Source organism: Gobio gobio (assembly GCF_949357685.1).
Source record: "Gobio gobio genome assembly, chromosome: 5".
NCBI lineage: Eukaryota > Metazoa > Chordata > Actinopteri > Cypriniformes > Gobionidae > Gobio > Gobio gobio.
The window spans coordinates 46,526,240-46,548,248 of NC_137101.1; positions in this window are offsets into that span (position 1 = coordinate 46,526,240).

Here is a 22,009-nt window from a genome sequence, read left to right on the forward strand (position 1 = left end):
CAGGATGAGAGGGCAACACAGTAAAGGTGTAGGTATATGTACAATTATTGCAGCACAATCAAACAGAGAGGTAGATGAAGTGGGTGAATAAAGTGACAAGGCAACTACCTTAGTAGTAAATTAACACTGGGCGTAATTGTCCAAGTCAAATGTAGTGCAAATGGCATATGCAATGAACAGGCAGAAGCTCTAATAGACTCCTTAGGAAATAAAAAAAGTACTGACTGCTGAGTATTGTTAATCACAACTTTTGTCAGCCAGGAGCTAGTAGGAAAGCACCTGAGCATTAGGAGAAGGTTGCAGAGTTTTATGGTTAGTGATCTAGTACATTATTTATCCTCACTCAGTCTTCATCGGAGGAATCAATGTCATCATGGAGGTAAGGAAATTCCTCACAAACTGCTTCTCCATCTTCCTCATCAATTGAGAGAACACTTGGATCCACCACAATCTGCCTGTGATAAACTGAACACAGGTTAATTGAAATGATAAATATCTTGCAACCTCACTTTCTCAGTCCTGTTGAGCTCATAAAATGACACCATCATTTTAGTAACTAAATATTTTACTTTGTAACTTTCACACAATGCAATACCAAAAGTATGCCTACAAAGAAAGATTAAGCTATTTTACAAGGTCCAGTACAAGACAGGGACCGAACATGAGCACCCACCTATATTTTGACTTCACCTCACTCATTTGATGTTGTAGGTCACTCAATTTTGCCAACATAATGCAGCACAGTCCCTCGTATGCCTCCACAGACATGTTAGTAGGACAGACTTAAAAACGTTTTAAGATTGGTTAGGGGCAAATGTATCCTACTGCAGCTTTTTACAGACACATACAATGTCCATATTTCTGTCCTGATGATCTTTGCTAGGTTAATGTATCAGCATTAATACTTAAAGGTGCTGTATGTAGCTTTTTTACCAAAACGAATCCTTTTTTTATTGCCTGTGTGTGAAGGGGTTGTAATCTCACATTAAAATTATCCACTTTGCGGGTTTTGCTATAACCTATGAAAGCAAGTATTCTTATTTTTATGTGAAGGTCCCGGGTCAGATTTACCGCCAGTGACGTCACCTGCATGCGCGCTCCCGAGCCTCTCGACTCGTCTAGCCTACTGCACTCAACAGAGTCGACACTGCAACTTATGACATGTCTGATAACACTAAGAAACGAACTGCGCCCAGCAAAACACCGACTCCAACACAAACTCCACATATTGATAAAAAAAAAGAAAAGTTTTTTTCTGCTGAAGCTCGTAAGGCCAGACGTGAATCAGATGAACTTCGGGAGAAAAACACGGATCAACATTAGCAGGGCATTTGAATCATGGAGAAACCTTATCTACAAACCTAGAATGTACATTTCCTGAAGAAAGTGTGAAGTGGTGCTTGCAGTGGCAAAATTCGGCACGGTTGATAGGGTTTCATACTTATTATGGTAACATTACATGGAGCATTAGTTCAACGTCAAGCTGATAAAAGTAGCCTATTGTTGTAACGTTGCAGTGGGAGTTTACCTGAGTTTCCAGCATGTTGTGTGGGATGCTTTATGTGTTGCGTCTCAGTCTGGCCGGTACACACAGTGCTCGCTCATAAATTTGAGCACGCGTGAGCACGCGCTTGTAAACTTATTGATTGCAATCTGAAAAACTACATACAGCTCCTTTAAGTAATTATATGCATATATTGCATGTATATGCATGTATTTTTTTTAGACCAAATGGCATGAAAAAGAAAGACCTGTTAGTGTTTACTCCACAAACCTGTCAAATTATACAGTATCTCAGAGACAGTAATGAATACTTACTCCCTTCTTTTAAGTCACCTCTGACCAACTTTATATCTTCACCTAATGTCTTGGAGACACCAGCCAGGAACTGCCAGTGTTGTTTCATCTCTTTAATGAGAATAGTCTTTTCTTCTTTTAAACGAGACAACAGCATTATCTTGTCAAACACAATCTTCTTTTGTCTCAAGGGCACAGTGGATTCTGTAAAGATAAATACTGGTAATAGCAAAAAAGACAAAAAAGATTGACGACAGTAAAAGGCCTTGCAATGTGATATAAAACTACATACCGTATTTTACGGACTATAAGTCGCACCGGAGTATAAGTCGCACTTATATTTCAAGGCCCTTTAAATAAACACTTTACTGGTCACCAAAGGCATGGTTATAATTTTATGCTTGTCTACTTACAACTTAGATGTTTAAATATGTTCATTGATATTTAGTAGTTAAAATGAGTGTTTTCCCGAGTGCCAATATAGAATAGACCAGCCAGACGAGTAAAAAAACTGTGACCGTAAAATACGGTAATAGTGGTAAACAGATGCACTACAAGTCATTTGTCCCAAGCCATTTAGCATTTTAAATGCTTATGTCACAAAAGTGATGTATCACTCTAAAAAGCATTTGAAGTTATTTTGTGAAGTTGCTTAATTATCTTTAGGTTACTATGTAATTGTTTGTGGTTGCAGGGTTCCCACTCTTTCAGGAACACCAGATTCAAGGACTTTCAAGGACTTTTTAAAGCACCTTTTATTTTAAATCAAGCACAATAAATACGATAAAGGTGGGTGTGTTATTGCCAATATATCAAATACCTACTGTACCGGTGTCTATCATTAATGCAGTAAGGCTAAGGCATATACTGACAACTAAAATACAATTTCCAATGAGGAAAAATTTGCAATTTTACAAAATCCAATGAGGAAAGAGGCTGGTGTACAAGAGCGAGCGAGCGAGTTTTAACGAGAGATGCAGTTTGCAGCACTCTTATTCCTGCTTTTAACATTTATTTCACACTAGTTTTAGTTTTCTTTTTTATAAATCATTACTTAATTAAAACATCAAAATATAGAAATAATATTGTATACATGAATTTTCCAATTAAATGAAAAGATTTCAGATGTTTACGTGCTTTTCTTCTTTTTATTTTTTGCGCAGTGATGAAATATTGCCCTTGTAAATACTTGCCAGCATTTCAGTAATGAAAGTCTAGATCTTTAAAATGCATCCAAATTACAGCAAAGCGCAACCATACGGTGGCCTGCAGGGGTCAAAAAGGATATAAACAGTGCATTTTGAAGTGATCTCATCTTGAAAACTCTGAGATGTGGATTCGGACGGCAATTAAATGACCACACATCCTTGGTGTTTGTCTAAAAACAGTAGGTAATTCGACCGGGGATTTTTATGCGGGTGTGGGAGAAAAACACTGACCTTCTGGATTTGGGCGGCAATAAAATCTCCGACTAGCCCCTGTCAATGATGAAAATACCTTATGACCCCACGAGAAACAATTACCATCCGAATAGGGCTCTGAACAGTAGATGGTGCTTATGGAACAGCAAAAATATATTCCTTCCTCCTGTAATGCTGTTTTGTTCTGGCTTTGGCAGCGCATGAAGGCCAATTTTTGTAATAGCACCATGCTACTCTAACAAAATGCAGTTCATGCTTAATTCAAGCACTTTCAAGGACCTATGTTTGTTTTCAAGTACTTTCCAGGCCTTGAATCCATGTGTCTGAAATTCAAGAACTTTCAAGTACATTCAAGAAGCGTGGGAACCCTGTTGAACTAGTTCTGTTACAAACTTTGTCAGCACATTTGAATTTAAAAAAACTAGGATCACTATATTCTCAATAATAAAAAAAGCAAATAAAACGAGTTATTTAAGGAAAACTATTGTCTACCATGCCCCTCACTCTAGGAATGATTTACAGAGAGAACTCAAGATTGATACTTTGGTTCCTTTAGGGCATTTTAAATCCATGCCACATTAGAGCAGAAACTCTCGCCAAAATTTAACCTATAATGTTTTTTTTTAAATGTATTCGAGTCAACCGTTTCATTAATAGCATAATTAGGATGTAAAAGCCACGTTTAAGATTTATTGTAGTCTCATTGGGTCTCATTCATGAAACACGAGCAGAACAAATTTGTGTAAATCGTGTGTAAAGAGGTTCTGGCGTAAATTTTCGGATTCATTAAAATGTTCGTATTTTCCAAATGTTAGTTGGTACGAACAAAATCTACACCTGCTCCCAGCCACGCGTAAATAGTGCGTTTACATCCGAACGTTTTGCTCATTAATAAGCTGCATTTTAATTCACCTTAATCGGGTAAATATGTACACAGCATTTTGAAAAAATATTATATATAGTAATTACATACGTTTTTTCTTTTTACTTTTATTACGAGAGCCAGTAATAGCATCTGCAAACGGAACACAAGTCCGCAAGTCTTTTTTTATTTTTATTTTTATTTAATATATAAATATATATATACTAAAATATATAAAATATATACTATGTTTACTAAAAATAAATGTTTTTAACAACTCAACGTAGCTGTTTTTCTTTCCAGCCGCCTCTGTGTTGACAGTCCAAAAGTGTCGATCTCCGAATGCAAATGAATAAACTCCATATTAGGAACTACAAGGTCAATATTGTTTTTCACTAACGACACGACAAAACAACAAATTACCCATGCATTTATATGGAACTAAGCTTTAGGAGCTTTTTGATGTTTACTCTCTTCCCTGTTACTTTGCAATCAGAGATCGACACTTTTTGACTGGCAAAATGGCAGACACCGGAATCACGAACTGCAAAAATAATTTTTACAAAACCTTGCATTTTTGTACACTTTTTGAACACAAACAATGTTCTCAATGTTCCAGTTCATGTCTAGAGCCCCTGGTGATACTTTGAAAAAAGTTTCATGTTATGTTGAGCCTTTTTAGGGTTTTTGGAATAGCAATGTTTATGCCATCATAGCAATGACTATCACTTCAATTCAAACGGCTATTTGACCGAACAATGAGACTACAATAAATCTTAAACGTGGCTTTTACATCCAAATTATGCTATTAATGAAAAGGTTGACTCGAATCCATAAAAAAACAAAACACCATAGGTTACATTTTGGCGAGAGTTACACTTTAACCATTTTCTGTTAAATGTGCTGTAATTGTTATTCTTAATAATGTTTCTTGTAATTATATTTTACATATTCTGTCCACAAGGCTCAGCTGTAAAAGAGACCAAGGACTCAGTCTGATTCTCTCTTTATAAATAAATGTAACATAAAACTAAACTACATGGAATCTAATTGTGCACTATTGTGGTAAGTGAAGACAAAGACTACTTAAATACTGCGTTGACAATAAAAATTCCTGTTCCAATCTCTACCTGTTTCCCAAGGCCATATTGAAAAGTCTTGTGCTAAAAGGGTGTCTGCTGGATCCACAGCCCAGAGCATTGTATGATGTTATGGCCTCTTCTAGTTTGCTCTTCTCTTTAGCAATGGCAGATCGCTTGCGTCACCTGTCTTTGTTGCTGTCTACAAGGAGGTAACACATGAACACAGATTTCAGAAAAATATAATTTTAATAAAGTACACACATTATGACATTTCCGTTCAGATTTATAGATTACTTTCACAAGAAATGTGTAGGATCCAACAAAATGAATAAAAAAAAACCTCAATCACAAAGCTGTCTCTCTGTACAACTCCATTTTCTTTTGGTGGATTTTAAGGACCAAGCCTTCCATTAGACGCTGCAGCCCCTGTGGATCATGTGAACTGATGGTACTCGCAGCTGTTTGCAAACAAAACGATAAGCGTAAAAACATAATATTCAAAAAGTTATAACATTCAAATTTCACAAATGGAGGGCGTAGGAGCGGGTGGGGAAGGGGAGACATGATCCCTAGTGGCAGTTAATGTAGTCCCACCCAATAAAAACAACGATTGTTGAATAAAATGAGTCCCCCTCAATATCAAACTCATTCCTACACCCTTGCACACATGACATGATTTCTTTAGATTTAGTAACAAACTTACTTGATGCTGCCCACAACTGAACATCTGTGACCCACTGCTGAAGATCTTCACTTGTTTTGTTCAGGTGGGATTTGGTCATCTCATTCTCGCCTGCCACCTCAGCTGTTCTCTGTAATGTCTGTAACATACATGAAGTTATACTTATAATGCAATCAGTGTTGGGTCAAGTTCTTGAAAAGTTTATTTTAGTTCATTTTCTGAGTTCACAAGTTTTGGGAAGTCCCTAATAAAAGGTCTCATATTGTAACCTTTTTTTAAAATATTTTTTGTTACGTTTTTATGTACTTATGAAGTTATATTTGCAGTTATTAGTAATCAAACACCAAGTAAATAGCGTTTTGCAAGCTCTTTTCTCAGTAGCTCTGCTAAAAACAGGTCGATTTTGGTCTGTCTAATTAATGTTCACGAGCCTTTCTTCTGATTTTCCGATTTGAAAGACGCACAAGCAGGCAGCCACAGGGAACAAGCTGTAGTGTGTGTGCAGTGACTGAAGGAGGAGCCTAGGCATTTGTGACATCTCAAAGTGCAGGAATTCAAAACGGCTCGTTTTCAGGCACAGCTTCTAAATCTGTTCTAAATATAGGCAGTGTGCGTTTGTCTGACAATCGTCAGTGTAGACACTTAGAAGGTAAATACATAGCACCTAGACCTTCATTATGACAATAAAAGCCAGAAAATGTCGATTTTGACAATATGTGACCTTTAAGACAAAATTATCAGGTATATGGAGTTAATATCTTACCGGTGACCATGATTGATATTTTCTTTACTCTTTGTATTTGTTTTATAGGACACTGTTAAGATATGAACTCCATTTACCCAATTATTTTGTCTAAATTAGGGACTTCACAAAACTTGTGAACTCAGAAAATTAACTAAAATGAACTTTTCAAGAACTTTACCCAACACTGAATGCAAAGGTTAATCTAAATTAGAATTAATAAACAAAAACATAATACCAAATGTACCTTAACATATCTTTGAGCAAGATAATTGTGAAGATTTAACTTTTTCCTTAGGTTCCATCCACAAACATGGATAGTGATCATATCTGTGCGTGCTGCGAAAAAAAAAAGAACATGTCCATTTTAAATATTGCACATATTTAACAATGACTTTAAAGGGGCTATATGCGTTTTTCTGAAATTTAAACTCGCAACTGACACCTGTGGCCAAAAAACAGAACTGCTCTCATTTTCTGCTCGCTCTCGCAGCGGTGGTGACGTCACATCCGCAGACAGCGCGGGAAAAGACGACCCGCCAGAAAATAGGAAAAATAGGATACAGGCTTATAGGTGCACCCACTGTGAGCGGACAAGGTGTCAGTATGCTCATCAGGAGATGTTTGAGTCATAAATGGTAAAATAAAAAGGCTATTGTTACGTTTATTTTGGGGAAAAAGTTGCATATAGCCCCTTTAATTAAACCCAACAACTCACCAGATTTTGTCAAATATTTTGTTGTCAATGCAGCACGAGACATAAATGAAATTACTGCTTCCACTTCCTCCCCAACAGTCAAACCAGCAGTAGGAAATATAAAAAATGTTAAGGAACAGATCCATCGGGGTACGAGTGGCACAGTGGTCAAATTTGCTGCCAGGCAGAACAAATGATGTCATGATAGTCAGCAGTTCGAGCCTGACTATAGCTTCTCTGACTTTGCCAGGAACTCCAAAGTCCAGCAGAAACAATGCAACATTTAACATACAAGCGTGAAGTGATAATGACACAACAACTGTTACGGTTTGGCTCGGCAAGAAGACAAGGAGAGACAGAGGAGTATCTCAAAGGTTGTTTACTCAGGGTAACAACAGAAACACATACAGGGATCATATAATGGAACAGGATAACGGGTAGTATAACGGTGACCGGACAAAGACAGAGTGAACAAGAGGAACTTAAATACAAACACAGACAGGGGCGTAAATCACGGGGGGGGGCAGGACCCCCCCAATCTGAGGGCTGTCCCCCCCTAAAAACCATGCTGAGTATTGTAAATAATGTAATAATATATACTTAAAATAAATGTGTAAGTAGTAAAACAATACAAAAGCAAACGGGACAAAAAATGCGTTTAAGTTTAGAAACATTTTGAGTCCCCCTCTCCCCTCTTGCCCCACAGTGGTTTGATCCACCGCGCACCTCAACTAACGTTACCCATAGAACGTAAAAAATCTACCACACAAGTTTGGGGAGAGAACAAACAAAGTCCTTCAGACAGCAGTTGTGAAACTCCAGTAAGCTGTCAATGCTATTTTATTCACTTTAAACATCAGATGAAGTGATTCTTTTCTCTTTAATACAGATTAGGCAAAACACTGTTAACATCACTTGCACACCGTCGCCGTCATTTTCATTTTTATAGTAATAAAAATCATTTTGTTTAGTTAGAGAACAGACACAACAATTAAAAACTGAACTTGATTTCATTCATCACTAGATCACAGCTGACAGACAAGATGATCGCGGAAGATTTGGTTTCAAAACTAAATGTAAAAGTGCCTATTTAAGGGAGTGTGTCATTGCTACTGTTTTCTTGCTGTGTTTTTCATTAAGAATAATAGGCTAATGAACCCATAATTCAAGCAACCCGCCCTCGAATTGGCGCTAATTCTAAACCTAATATGCGGACGGCCGCTCCGCCAGATCTGTGTTGGGTTTTGCTCACTAGGCCTATGATAATAAGTGGCAGCTCAGAGGGCTTGCTGCACTTGAATATCTAAAGATCTGAATATCATAGTATAAAATACTATGTGGAGGATGCAAGATAATTTAATAATTATAATATGACTGTGTGGTGAACCTTACTCATATTTAAACAAATATCTCTGTGTTGTTGGTCAGATAATATGACAGAGAAAAGAAAAACGGACATAAGATCATTTTTCAGTGCACCAAATAAGCACAAAATGTATTTTTTTTACATTTTTTTTTTGTGGTACACATATCCTTACAAGTACGATTTTGGCTGTGTTATTTGTGTCCCCTTCAAAAATTGCTCTTGAGAAATTTCATGTTTATCGTCCCCCCAATTGTTAGATAAAATTTACGCCCCTGAACACAGATGACTGACTAACGAGGGACACAGGTGATAGAGATGATAAAGAACTACACACAGCTGAACAGAACTAGACTAACGAGGGTAACAGAAAGTGGCGGGAAAGAGAACAAAGGAACAGGTGACAAATGCAAACAACACGACAGAAACACAGATATGTAACAACAACAGTACTAAGAGGGGCCCAAAAACATTATATACCATTGTAAATGTTAGCGATTTCCTTTAAAAGTGTAACTTGAATTACGATATGGACATTTAACCTAATTAACTAATCTATGAGAATAATCCAATGACAGGTTTATCAGTAGATAATCATCATCATAGATCATCATAGATGACCTGTAAGTTGTACATGATAAAATTGTCTCTTATGACTGAAGCATTAATTGATTATATTTTTCCATAACTTACAGTTTTGATTTTGTCTCTAATAGTTTGCAAAAACTCTGCAACCTCTTCATTTTTGGCAAAGAAGGTTCAGTCAAAATATGGATTTTCATTTATCCTACAAAAATACAAAAAACACTGAATGGACTCTGACATGTTTAGGTTTTGTCTTTTAAAAGATAAATTACTTTGTTAACTTACCCTTTGCGATTAAACCTGTACATTTTCCTGTTCCCATCAAGAGACACTGCCACCATATCCTGACTGCAAGCTGGACAGGAGAAATGGTCATCTCCAAGAAGTGTTTCCATCTCATGTCTACAGTACGTCCATTCCAGAAAACTGCGCTGAAAACAGTCCACTGATATTGTACCAACCTAGTAAACATAAAATAGACTAGTTATGGTGAGAGTTGCTTAAGAAGTAACAGATACATTTTTGCACAGTACAACCTGACTTCTCCTAATCATGATTCCACAACATTTCCTTTCCTTGTACATCTAGCCACAACTTTCTTATTTATAAAACAAACCTTTTTGTCAATGGCTATAACCCCCCTCACCCATTTATCCTCTACATTATTACATTTTGTTTAAATCTGACTTACTCTGCCAGAACGCATTGAGCGGCTTTGCAGCATTCTCACAAAGGCCTGTCTGGATAGGCCAGGTGCCGTGACTTTAAAGTCTTCAAAGGTACTGAACAGGTCGACAGTGTAAACTGTTTGAAACTCAATGGTTCCAGGCCAGTACCCATTTAATACAAGGTCTTTGACCTCAGGTGTCCACGATTTTAGGCAAGACTTACAGGTTACCAAAGGAAGGGAGAGATCATAGCGACCTGTTGGGTCAAACAGAGATATTCATCACAACTGTAAGGATCAGTTTTGGTGCTAAGACAAAAGCTGAGATACACACCCCAGCAATTGAACAATAAAAGTCACTAATCTTGAGAGAAGATCTCACAGAAACTGTGTGACAACACCCTGACAAACAATCCTCCCCCCTCCCCATTTTGCCCTCTCCTTGCCCTGTTTTCAAGTCACCAAATGCAGATATACCAGTGATGATGTATCTTGTAAATCTATTGTTTTATACCTTTCATGCTTGATGTCTTTTTAAAGGTCTCAGTGCGAATTGTAAAATGGTCTCAGTTTCACTGCAGTCACTAGTAGTATAAATGCTTATTCATAAACAAGTGACATTGCTTGTATATATGGCAAGCCTCTTTAGCTTAAATTGTTCCCAGCGTTACTTGTCGTAATTGCATTTTTACTAGTAACAATTCCAACTAGAGAGCTCTACAAATACATTTTTACTAGTCATATGTCTCCATTGACTTGCATTCATTTTTAATTACAGAGCTCTACGATTCAATTGTTACTAGTAAAAATGCAATAACAGAGCACTCTATAATTGAAATAGTTACTAGTGAGAATTAAATTGTAGAGCTCTTTAAATATTATCTTTCAAAAATCCAAGTTGTCTAATGGGGCTTTTATTTTGAAGTGTAGGATTTGCTGAGGGAAATGTGTGTAATCGCAAATCTGGGGTCCGTTCTTCGTACACGCTAACTCAGATAGCCGGATTTGATTGTTGACAATTTGACATGATCTTGGATTGTTTGGTTCTTTGACCCTCATCCTGGACTTGCTGTCATAGCAACATGTCGGTAAATTTAAACCTGCTCGCGAGCGGTTTATTTCATGTAAACAGGAGTAGATTGCATCTTGAGGTGATACTTAACATCTGTCCCAGCCAAATTAATTATTTAATTAATTTAATTAATTATTAATTGCAATAATCCAGTGATATTTTGTATGCACAAGGAGTCTGATAACAGACAGTATGATCCACATGGAGATCTGATTTTACCATCATTGAATCTGTCTGGGATTACATGAAGAAACAGGAAAAACCTGAGACGGATTAAATCCAGAAGAATTGGGAAAACGGTTCAAAGATGGAAAAGATATAAATAGCAAAATATATATAAAAAAAATAAAATGTATAAATAAAAATAAAATAATTTTCTGGTGAAAATACTAATGTGCCTAAGACTTTTGCACAGTTCTGTATGTATATACTCCCTAAAAAAAATTGCCAGTCAATAACCTTTAAGTCAGGGGTAGGCAAGTTCGGTCCCAGAGAGCTGCTGTTCTGCAGAGTTTAGCTCCAATCCTACTCAAACACACCTGAACAAGCTCATCATCGTCTTCAGGATTACTCGCAGTATATTCCCCGCTGTTCATATGGGAACCACCAGCAGTGTGTTAACAGTAACACTGAAGCAGTGTTAGAGTTAATTAGATACTTAAGTGATCATTTGAGTTGTTAAATGACATTAATCAATCATTAGGGCGCAGAGCCCTATTGTTCTTCTAAGGACAATTTTGTTTTTTCAACTATTCGGGCACTTTTGGGGCCCTTACCATGCTCAAAAACTCTTGAAACTTTGCACACACATCGAAATCTCACCAGGCGTGGCAGGGGGGCTCGACAGCGCCCCCTTAAGTGGGGTCTGAAAACTTGATCCATATATCAAACACAGTACATGTTTGAAACTCGGTACACATATGGAGCTCATCTGGCCACACAACTTTTGTGCTCTATGTTATACGTCAGCCCAACAGGAAGTAAGCTATTATGGGTTGTTCGGAAAACGCATGCTCTGGAATTTGATATACTCCTCCTAGAAGATTCACCCAATCAGTGCCAAACTTGGTCAGCATGAAGTGAACATATTGAGGATGCTAAATTGCGAGCAGATTTTTGATATCCCTGCTGAAAAATCCAGCTAGAACCAGCCTAACATGGTCAGGCTGGTTTTAGCTGGTCTCCCTGCCTGGTCATAGCTGGTTTTTCAGGCTGGTTTAAGAGGGGTTTTGAACACTTTTTAGCTGGTCAGTGTTGGTCTTAGCTGGTCAGGCTGGTTTTAGCTGGTCTCCCAGCCTGGTCTTGGATTTTTTTAGCTGGTCTCCCAGCCTGGTCATAGCTGGTTTTAGCTGGTCTCCCAGCCTGGTCATAGCTGGTTTGGGTCGGTGTCTGTCTTAGCTGGTCAGTGTTGGTCTTAGCTGGTCAGTGTTGGTCTTAGCTGGTCAGTGTTGGTCTTAGCTGGTCGGTGTTGGTCTTAGCTAGTCAGTGTTGGTCTTAGCTGGTCGGTGTTGGTCTTAGCTGGTCAGGCTGGTTTTAGCTGGTCTTCCAGCCTGGTCATAGCTGGTTTTAGCTGGTCTCCCAGCCTGGTCATAGCTGGTTTGGGTCGGTGTCTGTCTTAGCTGGTCAGTGTTGGTCTTAGCTGGTCAGTGTTGGTCTTAGCTGGTCAGTGTTGGTCTTAGCTGGTCGGTGTTGGTCTTAGCTAGTCAGTGTTGGTCTTAGCTGGTCGGTGTTGGTCTTAGCTGGTCAGGCTGGTTTTAGCTGGTCTTCCAGCCTGGTCATAGCTGGTTTTAGCTGGTCTCCCAGCCTGGTCATAGCTGGTTTGGGTCGGTGTCTGTCTTAGCTGGTCAGTGTTGGTCTTAGCTGGTCAGTGTTGGTCTTAGCTGGTCAGTGTTGGTCTTAGCTGGTCGGTGTTGGTCTTAGCTAGTCAGTGTTGGTCTTAGCTGGTCGGTGTTGGTCTTAGCTGGTCAGGCTGGTTTTAGCTGGTCTTCCAGCCTGGTCATAGCTGGTTTTAGCTGGTCTCCCAGCCTGGTCATAGCTGGTTTGGGTCGGTGTCTGTCTTAGCTGGTCAGTGTTGGTCTTAGCTGGTCGGTGTTGGTCTTAGCTGGTCAGTGTTGGTCTTAGCTGGTCAGTGTTGGTCTTAGCTGGTCGGTGTTGGTCTTAGCTGGTCAGTGTTGGTCTTAGCTGGTCGGTGTTGGTCTTAGCTGGTCGGTGTTGGTCTTAGCTGGTCAGTGTTGGTCTTAGCTGGTCGGTGTTGGTCTTAGCTGGTCGGTGTTGGTCTTAGCTGGTCGGTGTTGGTCTTAGCTGGTCGGTGTTGGTCTTAGCTGGTCAGTGTTGGTCTTAGCTGGTCGGTGTTGGTCTTAGCTGGTCGGTGTTGGTCTTAGCTGGTCAGTGTTGGTCTTAGCTGGTCGGTGTTGGTCTTAGCTGGTCGGTGTTGGTCTTAGCTGGTCGGTGTTGGTCTTAGCTGGTCGGTGTTGGTCTTAGCTGGTCGGTGTTGGTCTTAGCTGGTCGGTGTTGGTCTTAGCTGGTCGGTGTTGGTCTTAGCTGGTCGGTGTTGGTCTTAGCTGGTCGGTGTTGGTCTTAGCTGGTCAGGCTGGTTTTAGCTGGTCTCCCAGCTGGTTTTCGCTGGTCTTCCAGCCTGGTCATAGCTGGTTTGGGTCGGTGTTGGTCTTAGCTGGTCATGTTGGCAAGATCTAGACTTGTCCTTGAAAAAAACCTGCTACAAAAAGTAAGCATCACTGTTTAATCTAATTGACAGTCGGACTGATTGATTGATTGATAACATGTTGTCTTCACTGTTTTTCTTGCCACTGGGAGTTGAGACAAATGTAAATAAGTATACTTTAAATAATCTCCAGGAGCACACGCAACCATTCAAACAAAGTTTTTATTTGATCTTGCTGCCCCTTAGACACATATACTGTATATAATTGTAACAATAGATGTGAACAACATCAGAATTGTAGACATATTATACATTTTCATGTTTCCTTTCTTTTTTTATGATGTCCTGTATTTTTTTGCGATATATAATACCCCACTTGCTTCTCCCTCTTCTCTCTCTCTCCTTTTTCAGGTTCCCTTTGTTTGAGCCAGTCACTGAAGACGACTTGAAAGAAAAATCATATTTTCCCTTTTTAGTATTCTGCAGTAATTTAGAAACATGCCTCTGATAGTTGGTCCTTATTTATTGCTAAAATACAGCTAAATATTTGATGTACAGTAATCTTTTCTTTATACCCCAATTCAATTAATTAAATACATCTGAAGGTTTAATTATGTTCTATATATTTTATTGACCAATAAGTAAGTATAAAAGGATGACTGTGAATAAGGACATCTGAACATTAACAGTTTCTCAAACATTAAAACTTTCAACTAATGTAAAACCATTTTACAGGATATGAAAGAATAAATAGAAAAAATAGCTTACCTCTCAAAATTTGCAGCTTGGAGGGTGTCAGGGGAGGCTTTGCAGAATATTTATATGTGGGACACATAGGCGTCGATTTCGGGGGGGACGGGGGGGACGCGTACCCACCAGATTTCGTCATGAGTCCTTTTGTACCCACCACTTTTTTTTTTTCTTTTTTTTTTAAACCTCGAGTTCAATTTTGCGGTGAAGCATTGCTGACACACACATATTATTTTTTCCACTCAATTGTGTCGTAATAACGATATCTTATGTCGTTTTAACTACATCTTTTCTCATAATAACGAGATCTTATGTCGTTTTAACCAGGGCTCTGAACCGGTTCAAGGAACGAAAACGAAAACTTGAAACGAACGAAATTTTAAGAGGAACAAAAACGGAAACGAAATCAAAATCAATTTGAATCGTTCTGAACAGAAACGTTAATTTGAAATGACCATTAACCGGTTAATAACGTTATTTTATCGTTCTCTTTAATATTTTAATTTGGCAGTGACCAATCATGAATAGAGTAGCTACAGCATGTGACGCTGACGGATCAAGCGTGAGTGAAATGCCCACGCACCATCATCTATGAATCTACCGGTAACGCAAGTCAGTGTAGAGCGCGCATTTTCATGCCTCAAGTACATTTCTTTCCCCGCTGAGGTCTACAATGAATGTGCAGGTATTGGAGGACATTCTTTTCGAACGTTTAAATAAGCAGTACGGATTTAAAGCTCAAATAGTCTGATTTAGGCTAGTTTATGGATTTTGTTTAAGCCTGTCCAAGCAGGCTACTATATCTATCAAACATTTTTCCTTTAGTCTTTCAGATTGCCAATACAGGACAGGTCAATGTTTTCTATATAGATGGTTGATGCTTCGTATTAAATGGTATGTTATATTGCATTAAATGATCAAGCTTTATTAGCTGACTGAATTTGATTGTGATGCAGACGTGTTGCGCAGTGTTTGCTTTGAAATTAGCAGTTGACGGTGCATTAAAAGAGCAATGGTTATCCAGTTTATTTATTCTTTATTCGTGCAATTTTTAAAAAGTCGTGTTGAAATAGAGTCGTATATATAGTTATTTTCTTTCAAAAGTAAGAGTCGACTTACCCCTGACTCAGATCTGCGACAGCCTGCTGGAGATTGTTCAGGGAGTCTCACTTTTTTGTGCCCAAACTTCTCCTTACTCTCTCACCTCATCTTCATGGACCAGAGGTGCACGCTCAGCTTTAAAGAGCACCTATCATGGCATTTAAAATGTTCCAAATATTGTTTTAGAAGTCCCCAACAACAGTTTTGCATGCATGCAATGACAAAAAAGACTTTAGTTTTCTTATAATATGCATTTATTTTTACCTGTTTTGACCGCGATTCTCAAATGATTCCTTTAGTGATTCACTTTTAAAAGACCCGCCTTTACGTGACGCTAATCTGCGGTGATTGGTCCGATGACCCAGTCAGTTGTGATTGGTATAGTCTGAGCAGATATTTTCGGAAACGGAACCGCCCATCACCATAAATGGTTTTCGGTTTAACAACATTAAACGCGTATAAAGTGTATGAACAAACATGGCATCAATTTTACCCTATCAATTCGAGCCTGAATATGAAGGGGAAACGTCTGGAGATGCGAATGATCAACAAACTCAATCGCAAACACCACGACTGGAGCAGGATATTTCTCAATGGTAAGCATCAATGTAACGTTACCTTCGTTTTGGTCACTTCAGGCCAATGGAGCACGCTTAATATGAGTATTAATGTTAAATAATTTTGCTGTCGTTAAGTGTAACGTAAGTAACAGATGAATTAATTGGCGATTTATTTAGGTGCACGTGCGGAAACTGCATTAAAATGCCAAGCGAGACAGAAAATGTTTGCTGCAAAGAAATACGACAGGTAATGCTGATCTATTGTTTATTCAATACTTGTGCTTTCGAAACTACTACATGTAAACCTATAGATTAAAATCACAATCTTTACGTGAAGTGAACACATTATATATATATATATATATATATATATATATATATATATATATATATATATATATATATATATATATATATATATATATATATATATATATATATATATATGAAGAATTGAAGTGCTCTAAATGTCCGGGAACTACACTACTGTGTGATTTCTTGCAATATTTAAATTTTTTGGAGATTATAATAGTGGTTTTCATAAGCTGTAAACCATAATCAAAAATTATAACAAATAAAGGCTTGAAATATCTCACTTTGCTTATAATGAGTCTATGATTTATTTTAAATTTTTAAGTTGAATTCATGAAATTAATTTGATAAACATATATATACACACAAACACATACATACATAGACTTATACTTGTTCTTTGACAAACCTTTTTTCAATATGGGTTGTAAAAAAAATGAACGAGGTTCCAGTCCCACCAACATGCATGCTGCATCATCTAGGCTTTGATCCGAATTGTCTGAATATGCATGTACTGCAGAACATCTATAACATATACAGATGTGACTATGGCCGTCTAAGGCGAAGAACCACAGAGGAGTAAGTATAGTTTGATATTACTACAAATAATCAAATCTATATAATTACATTCTTATATTTTTATTGTATAAGTTGAACACGTAAATGACGAAATAGAAATAATGTTTTTATTTTCAACAATCTTTATTTACAAAACAACAATATGTAATCATCTTATTTGGTCACATAGAAAAAAATGTGTCTTTTATTTTTAGAAAGTTCCGCCATGTGGCATACCACAGCTTTGTTAGCTGGTGCTGGGGCTACTTGGGTCGGAGTGTCCGGGTTGTCCTTCCGAGCTGTGTTGTGAACCGGATACGCCAGGAGTTTCCAAATCCGACTGGAGAGTACACCGGCTTTCGACAGCCGCTTGACTGAATCTTGAAACATGGCTGGCAATTGCTTCCACCTTTGATGGTCTGACAAACTCTGCACAAAGTGGCTTTGGAATGGGGATTGATTTCAGTTCTTCCACAAATGTAGATGGGTCCATGACCACTTCTTCAAATACGAGCTTCAGTAGCTCATCAACATAAGCTGTAATAAAAACATTGCATTTTTTATTACTTATTTCATATTTAAAATATCTTTATTTTTTAGTTGGTGTTTGTAATTTAATTGTTATTTTACTTATTACACATTTATAATATATTTTACCAATTTTTTTTTTTATAAAATGTTTTGTTACTTACTATATGTTGACTCTTTTTTTAATGGCCGTGCTACGCATTGCCCTTTTTTTGATTTCGGGAACACCAATCGGTACACCACCTGTCCTGCCTTGGTTGTGGCTTGTTCTCTGTTGGCGTTTTCATTATGATGAAGCGCAGCAAGATACAGTCTGCAATAACAGAATAGACAGTAAAGGCCAGCCTCTCTAAAATACGATTTAATTTTTTTTGTTAATAGTCATATTACCTGCACAACATTCCGATGAAAGGGAACACTACATTTTTCGGTGCAAAACGTAGAATTAAGCTGTGGAAAGCCTCCAGGAAAGATGTCTGGAAACTGTGGCTGAGCTTCTCCACATCTTTGAGCACCCTTTTGTTGTAAAGTATTTGTTCGACTTTGTGGACAGCCAGCGATCCTGCATTATTAGAAAAGTGTCAGTAATACCCAAATGATAGTAATACATTACCATTCCATTAATTATTTCACTGTAATAAATAATTTTTGCAAATGTAACATTAAAAAAAAAATTTATTAATAAAATATATCATAGACAATATTAAGACTTACCTTGTTGAAACCATTTTTTTTGATTATTTGAAGCTATGAGTGGATGTTCACACTTGGGAAAGATAGGATTGTCATGTGTGTGCACATTCTGGAGGTGGTTGACCAGTGAAGTCCACTTAGCCACCTTCTCTGGAAGTGGCGCACCAGTAAACATGATTTCTGATGCTACGCAGCCACGGCCTCAGCAATTCACAGTCCTTATTTTTTGCCAGTTTATCTAATTTCTTAGACAAACCTGATATACAGAAATGAAAGAATAAGTAAAAAAAAAAAAAAATGTATATAGAATTTATTACATCAAAATTAAAATAAGTATATGGTTAAAAAGTCATACACTAACCTTTCTCAAAGTGCCACACATCATAGAACTGTGTTATGTCACGCTCCCTGAGATACTTCTGGATCTGTGGATGACGGTCAGTGACGATGTAATCCACTTCTAAATCGTTAGACTCCAGCACGTCCAGACATCTCTTTAGGCCTTCCTTCTCCATGTGATAGCTACCACCAACCTCATTGCTCTAAGTAATCATCATAACATATATTTTAATTAAAATTACTTATTTTATTTAATTTTAACAGTCAATCATGTACTCTATTGTAAAAAGGTTACACACCTGAACAAGCTGTAGGTCAACAATAGTATTGCTATGCATGTGCATAAGAGTATAGCTGCCATATTTTGCAGAATGTCCTACATAAATTAAAAATAAAACATAATTGTTTAAACATATGATTTAATGTTCATATATATACAAATTGTTAACTTAATTTTGAACTATTAATAAAAGACGGATTACCCCCAGGTATGGATTACCTGGGGAATCTGCACACATATCTCCAGATAATGCAATCTTTCCTCCCTCTTGTAACTTCTGTATAATTTTTCGTTGTTCACTTCTCCACTTGTGTACAATTGCTGGTTCCAAAAAACTCCTGCAATGTCTCCTGAATGTGACGTACTGATGAATTTTTAATTCCATGGCCTTGAAAATCTATAAATTTTGAAATAATCACAAATTACATTTGTAAATAATATTAACATTTATAATTTAACAAAAAAAAAAAAAAAAACGTTTCATTGTTGTAATACTGATTGCATGCCTACCTTTTGTAGTTGTATGAATGATCCCCCAGTAAAATAAGTTGCAGCTGATAACAGGAGGTTGCCCATTGGTGTACTTCCAATTATTGGTTGGCTCTGCCACTTACGGTTGAACAAACACTTGGGGCAAAGCTGCCTGATTGCAACATAAGTGCCTATTCGTTGTCGCTTCATATCAGACTGTCAATTGCAAATTGGACACGTGGAGAACAGCTCACGCAAACATGTTTCAAACACAATGTATTTTGTGTCTGCATATGTGGAGCTTTGCCCAAACCTAATAAAAAAGTAAATATGCGTAAGTAAAATAAAACAACATGTATTAGTGACAAAGTGAACTTATAGATGTGTATTACTTACGACATTTCAGATTTTTGTGAAATTGTTGTGTCATGAGCGGGGTTAAAAGTTGAATCATGAGGTTCTGTTGGAATTTGTATGTCTGACTCTTCCTCGTCCTCTCCCCCCTCTTCTTCCAACAGGAGAGGTATTTTTGGTGGTCTGAAACCAGACTTTATTGGTGTTGATGCAAATGGTATATCATAGGTGGCTGATGTGGTTGTTGTGCCAACAGTCACACAAGCAACTGTAGCCTGTGAACCTTAAAAATAACATACAATTACGTTAAATTTTTTACATTAAAAAAATGACATTTAAAAAGTGATATTAAAATCGTAAATAAAATAAAATAAAACATTTATGAAATGTATACCTGTACTCCGAATGTGAATGTTCTTCATTGTACTAGAGGACAGTTGGGTTCCAACAGTTTTTTTCTGAAAATCATCTGTTTGCGTCATCACAGAAACAGTTTGTGGACAGTCAGTCTGACAAGCCACATCTGATTGTAAAACTCTACTTTGACTGCTCTGATATGATGTACTCTGAAAGAATAAAAGCAAATAATTTATTTGTTAACGAAATGTTGGTGCATAAAAAGTAATAAAAACACATAATTTACGTAAAAATTACAAAAAACAACAAAAGTTTATTAAAACATTGGTGCACATATTGTATCCAATGTGTGTATATAAGTAAAATGTTAGCAGTGTTTACAGAGATAATACTTATTGTTAAACACGGAGTACAATGATGCTTTTATCAATTAAATTGTTATAATAATGATAATAGTCCACTGCTTTGTAGTTTGTAATAAAAAATTAAAAATAAGATAAGGAATTTAATGGTATGTTAGCGAGTATAGCCCAGAGTTTGTATTGCAAAAGCACAATCAGTCTTTGTTTGCGTTAACTTGATGCATAAACACAACGTTTTTACTAAAAAAAAAAAAAAAAAATGCAGCAACGTTATGTTACTACGAGGTATGACTCTATTCTTAAAGAAAACTCCGAAAACAACGACAAACAATTCACATATCTCAATACAATTGTCATTGAAGACCTAGAAGCTAAACGGTGCTTACACAACAAACCAAACAATTATTAAGCATGCTACATAAAACATAAAAGCAACAATTATTAATAACACTTACAGGTTGTGATACGGAGGAGGAAGCTGATGCAAATACACTTGGAACTGAACCTTCCTTCAATATCAGCCGGCTCGCGAATCCAAGTTTGATTGCATTTAAGTTGGTAAAGCAATCGTCTTCAAAATGGCGTGAACAAAGCACAAGGCTCGGACTATACTTCTGTGGTACAGTTGTATATATGAATTGTAGCCACTTAGTCTTCAAATGCTCATCCTTGGGCAGATGAAAAAAGTTTGATTTTGAGTCGCACTTCAGAACACCGCGTCTCGTCGCCATGATGTTTCCTAGTTTTCACTGGCGTCTTGGAGCGCAATAAGTGGGCGTATTGTATTCAAATAACTTGACAAGTTGACGTCATCTAGTCAGAGAAAAAGCTTCGGTCTTCTAACGATTCTTAAAAATAACTCTGAGTCGACTCTTACTTTTGAAAGAAAATAACTATATATACGGTGCACTGTCATATTTAAAGCTATGCAGGATGTTTTTGTTCACTTAGATCTATGTTACACACTACATGAAAGGTAAAATTCAAAATTCCATGATAGGTGCTCTTTAAAATAGAGGTCCCTGAAAATGAGTCAGTAGAGCACAAACAGTCCACATCTGGTTGACTGAACCACAGAGTGAAAGGGGTAGGACACCATCAAAAATGTGATATTCTTTGATGCGTCTGATAGCCCTCTCTATGTGTATCATCAAGCGGGCAATCTCTTGGGTGTGTGTAATTTCATCTTTACTGAATTGTCCACTTGGGCCTGTGAATGTCGGGGTTACAAGACTGACATTGATGTCAGCAAGGAGATCTCTGATAAGAAAGCCCTTATCAGCCATTATTTCGTCTTCTGGCTGGAGGAGTTTTAGAATGCCTGACTCTTTGGTGATTTCCTTGTCAGAGATGGAGCCTGTGTATAGGTTGCTTACAAAGCTAACTGACCCAAAGGGGGTAATGCCAATCAGGGATTTCAAAGTTGTGGTGCCTTTGTAATGAGAGTATGTCATCGTGTTTAAAACTTTTGAGCTTGCTGTTTGAATATGGATCTCAGTACAATCTAGCACAACGCGTGTTTTGGGAAAGGTCAGCTTGAAGCAAGGTGGCATTAGCTCGTCTATAGCCTCTCTACTTGGCCATACTGGTAGTGTGCCAAGCATGAAATACAGGTAGTTAGCCCAAGTTATACATATTCGGCTGACTGTGGCCTTTGACACATTAAACCTTACAGCTAAATCTGCAGAAAGAAGTCCCTGCCTCATACGGCT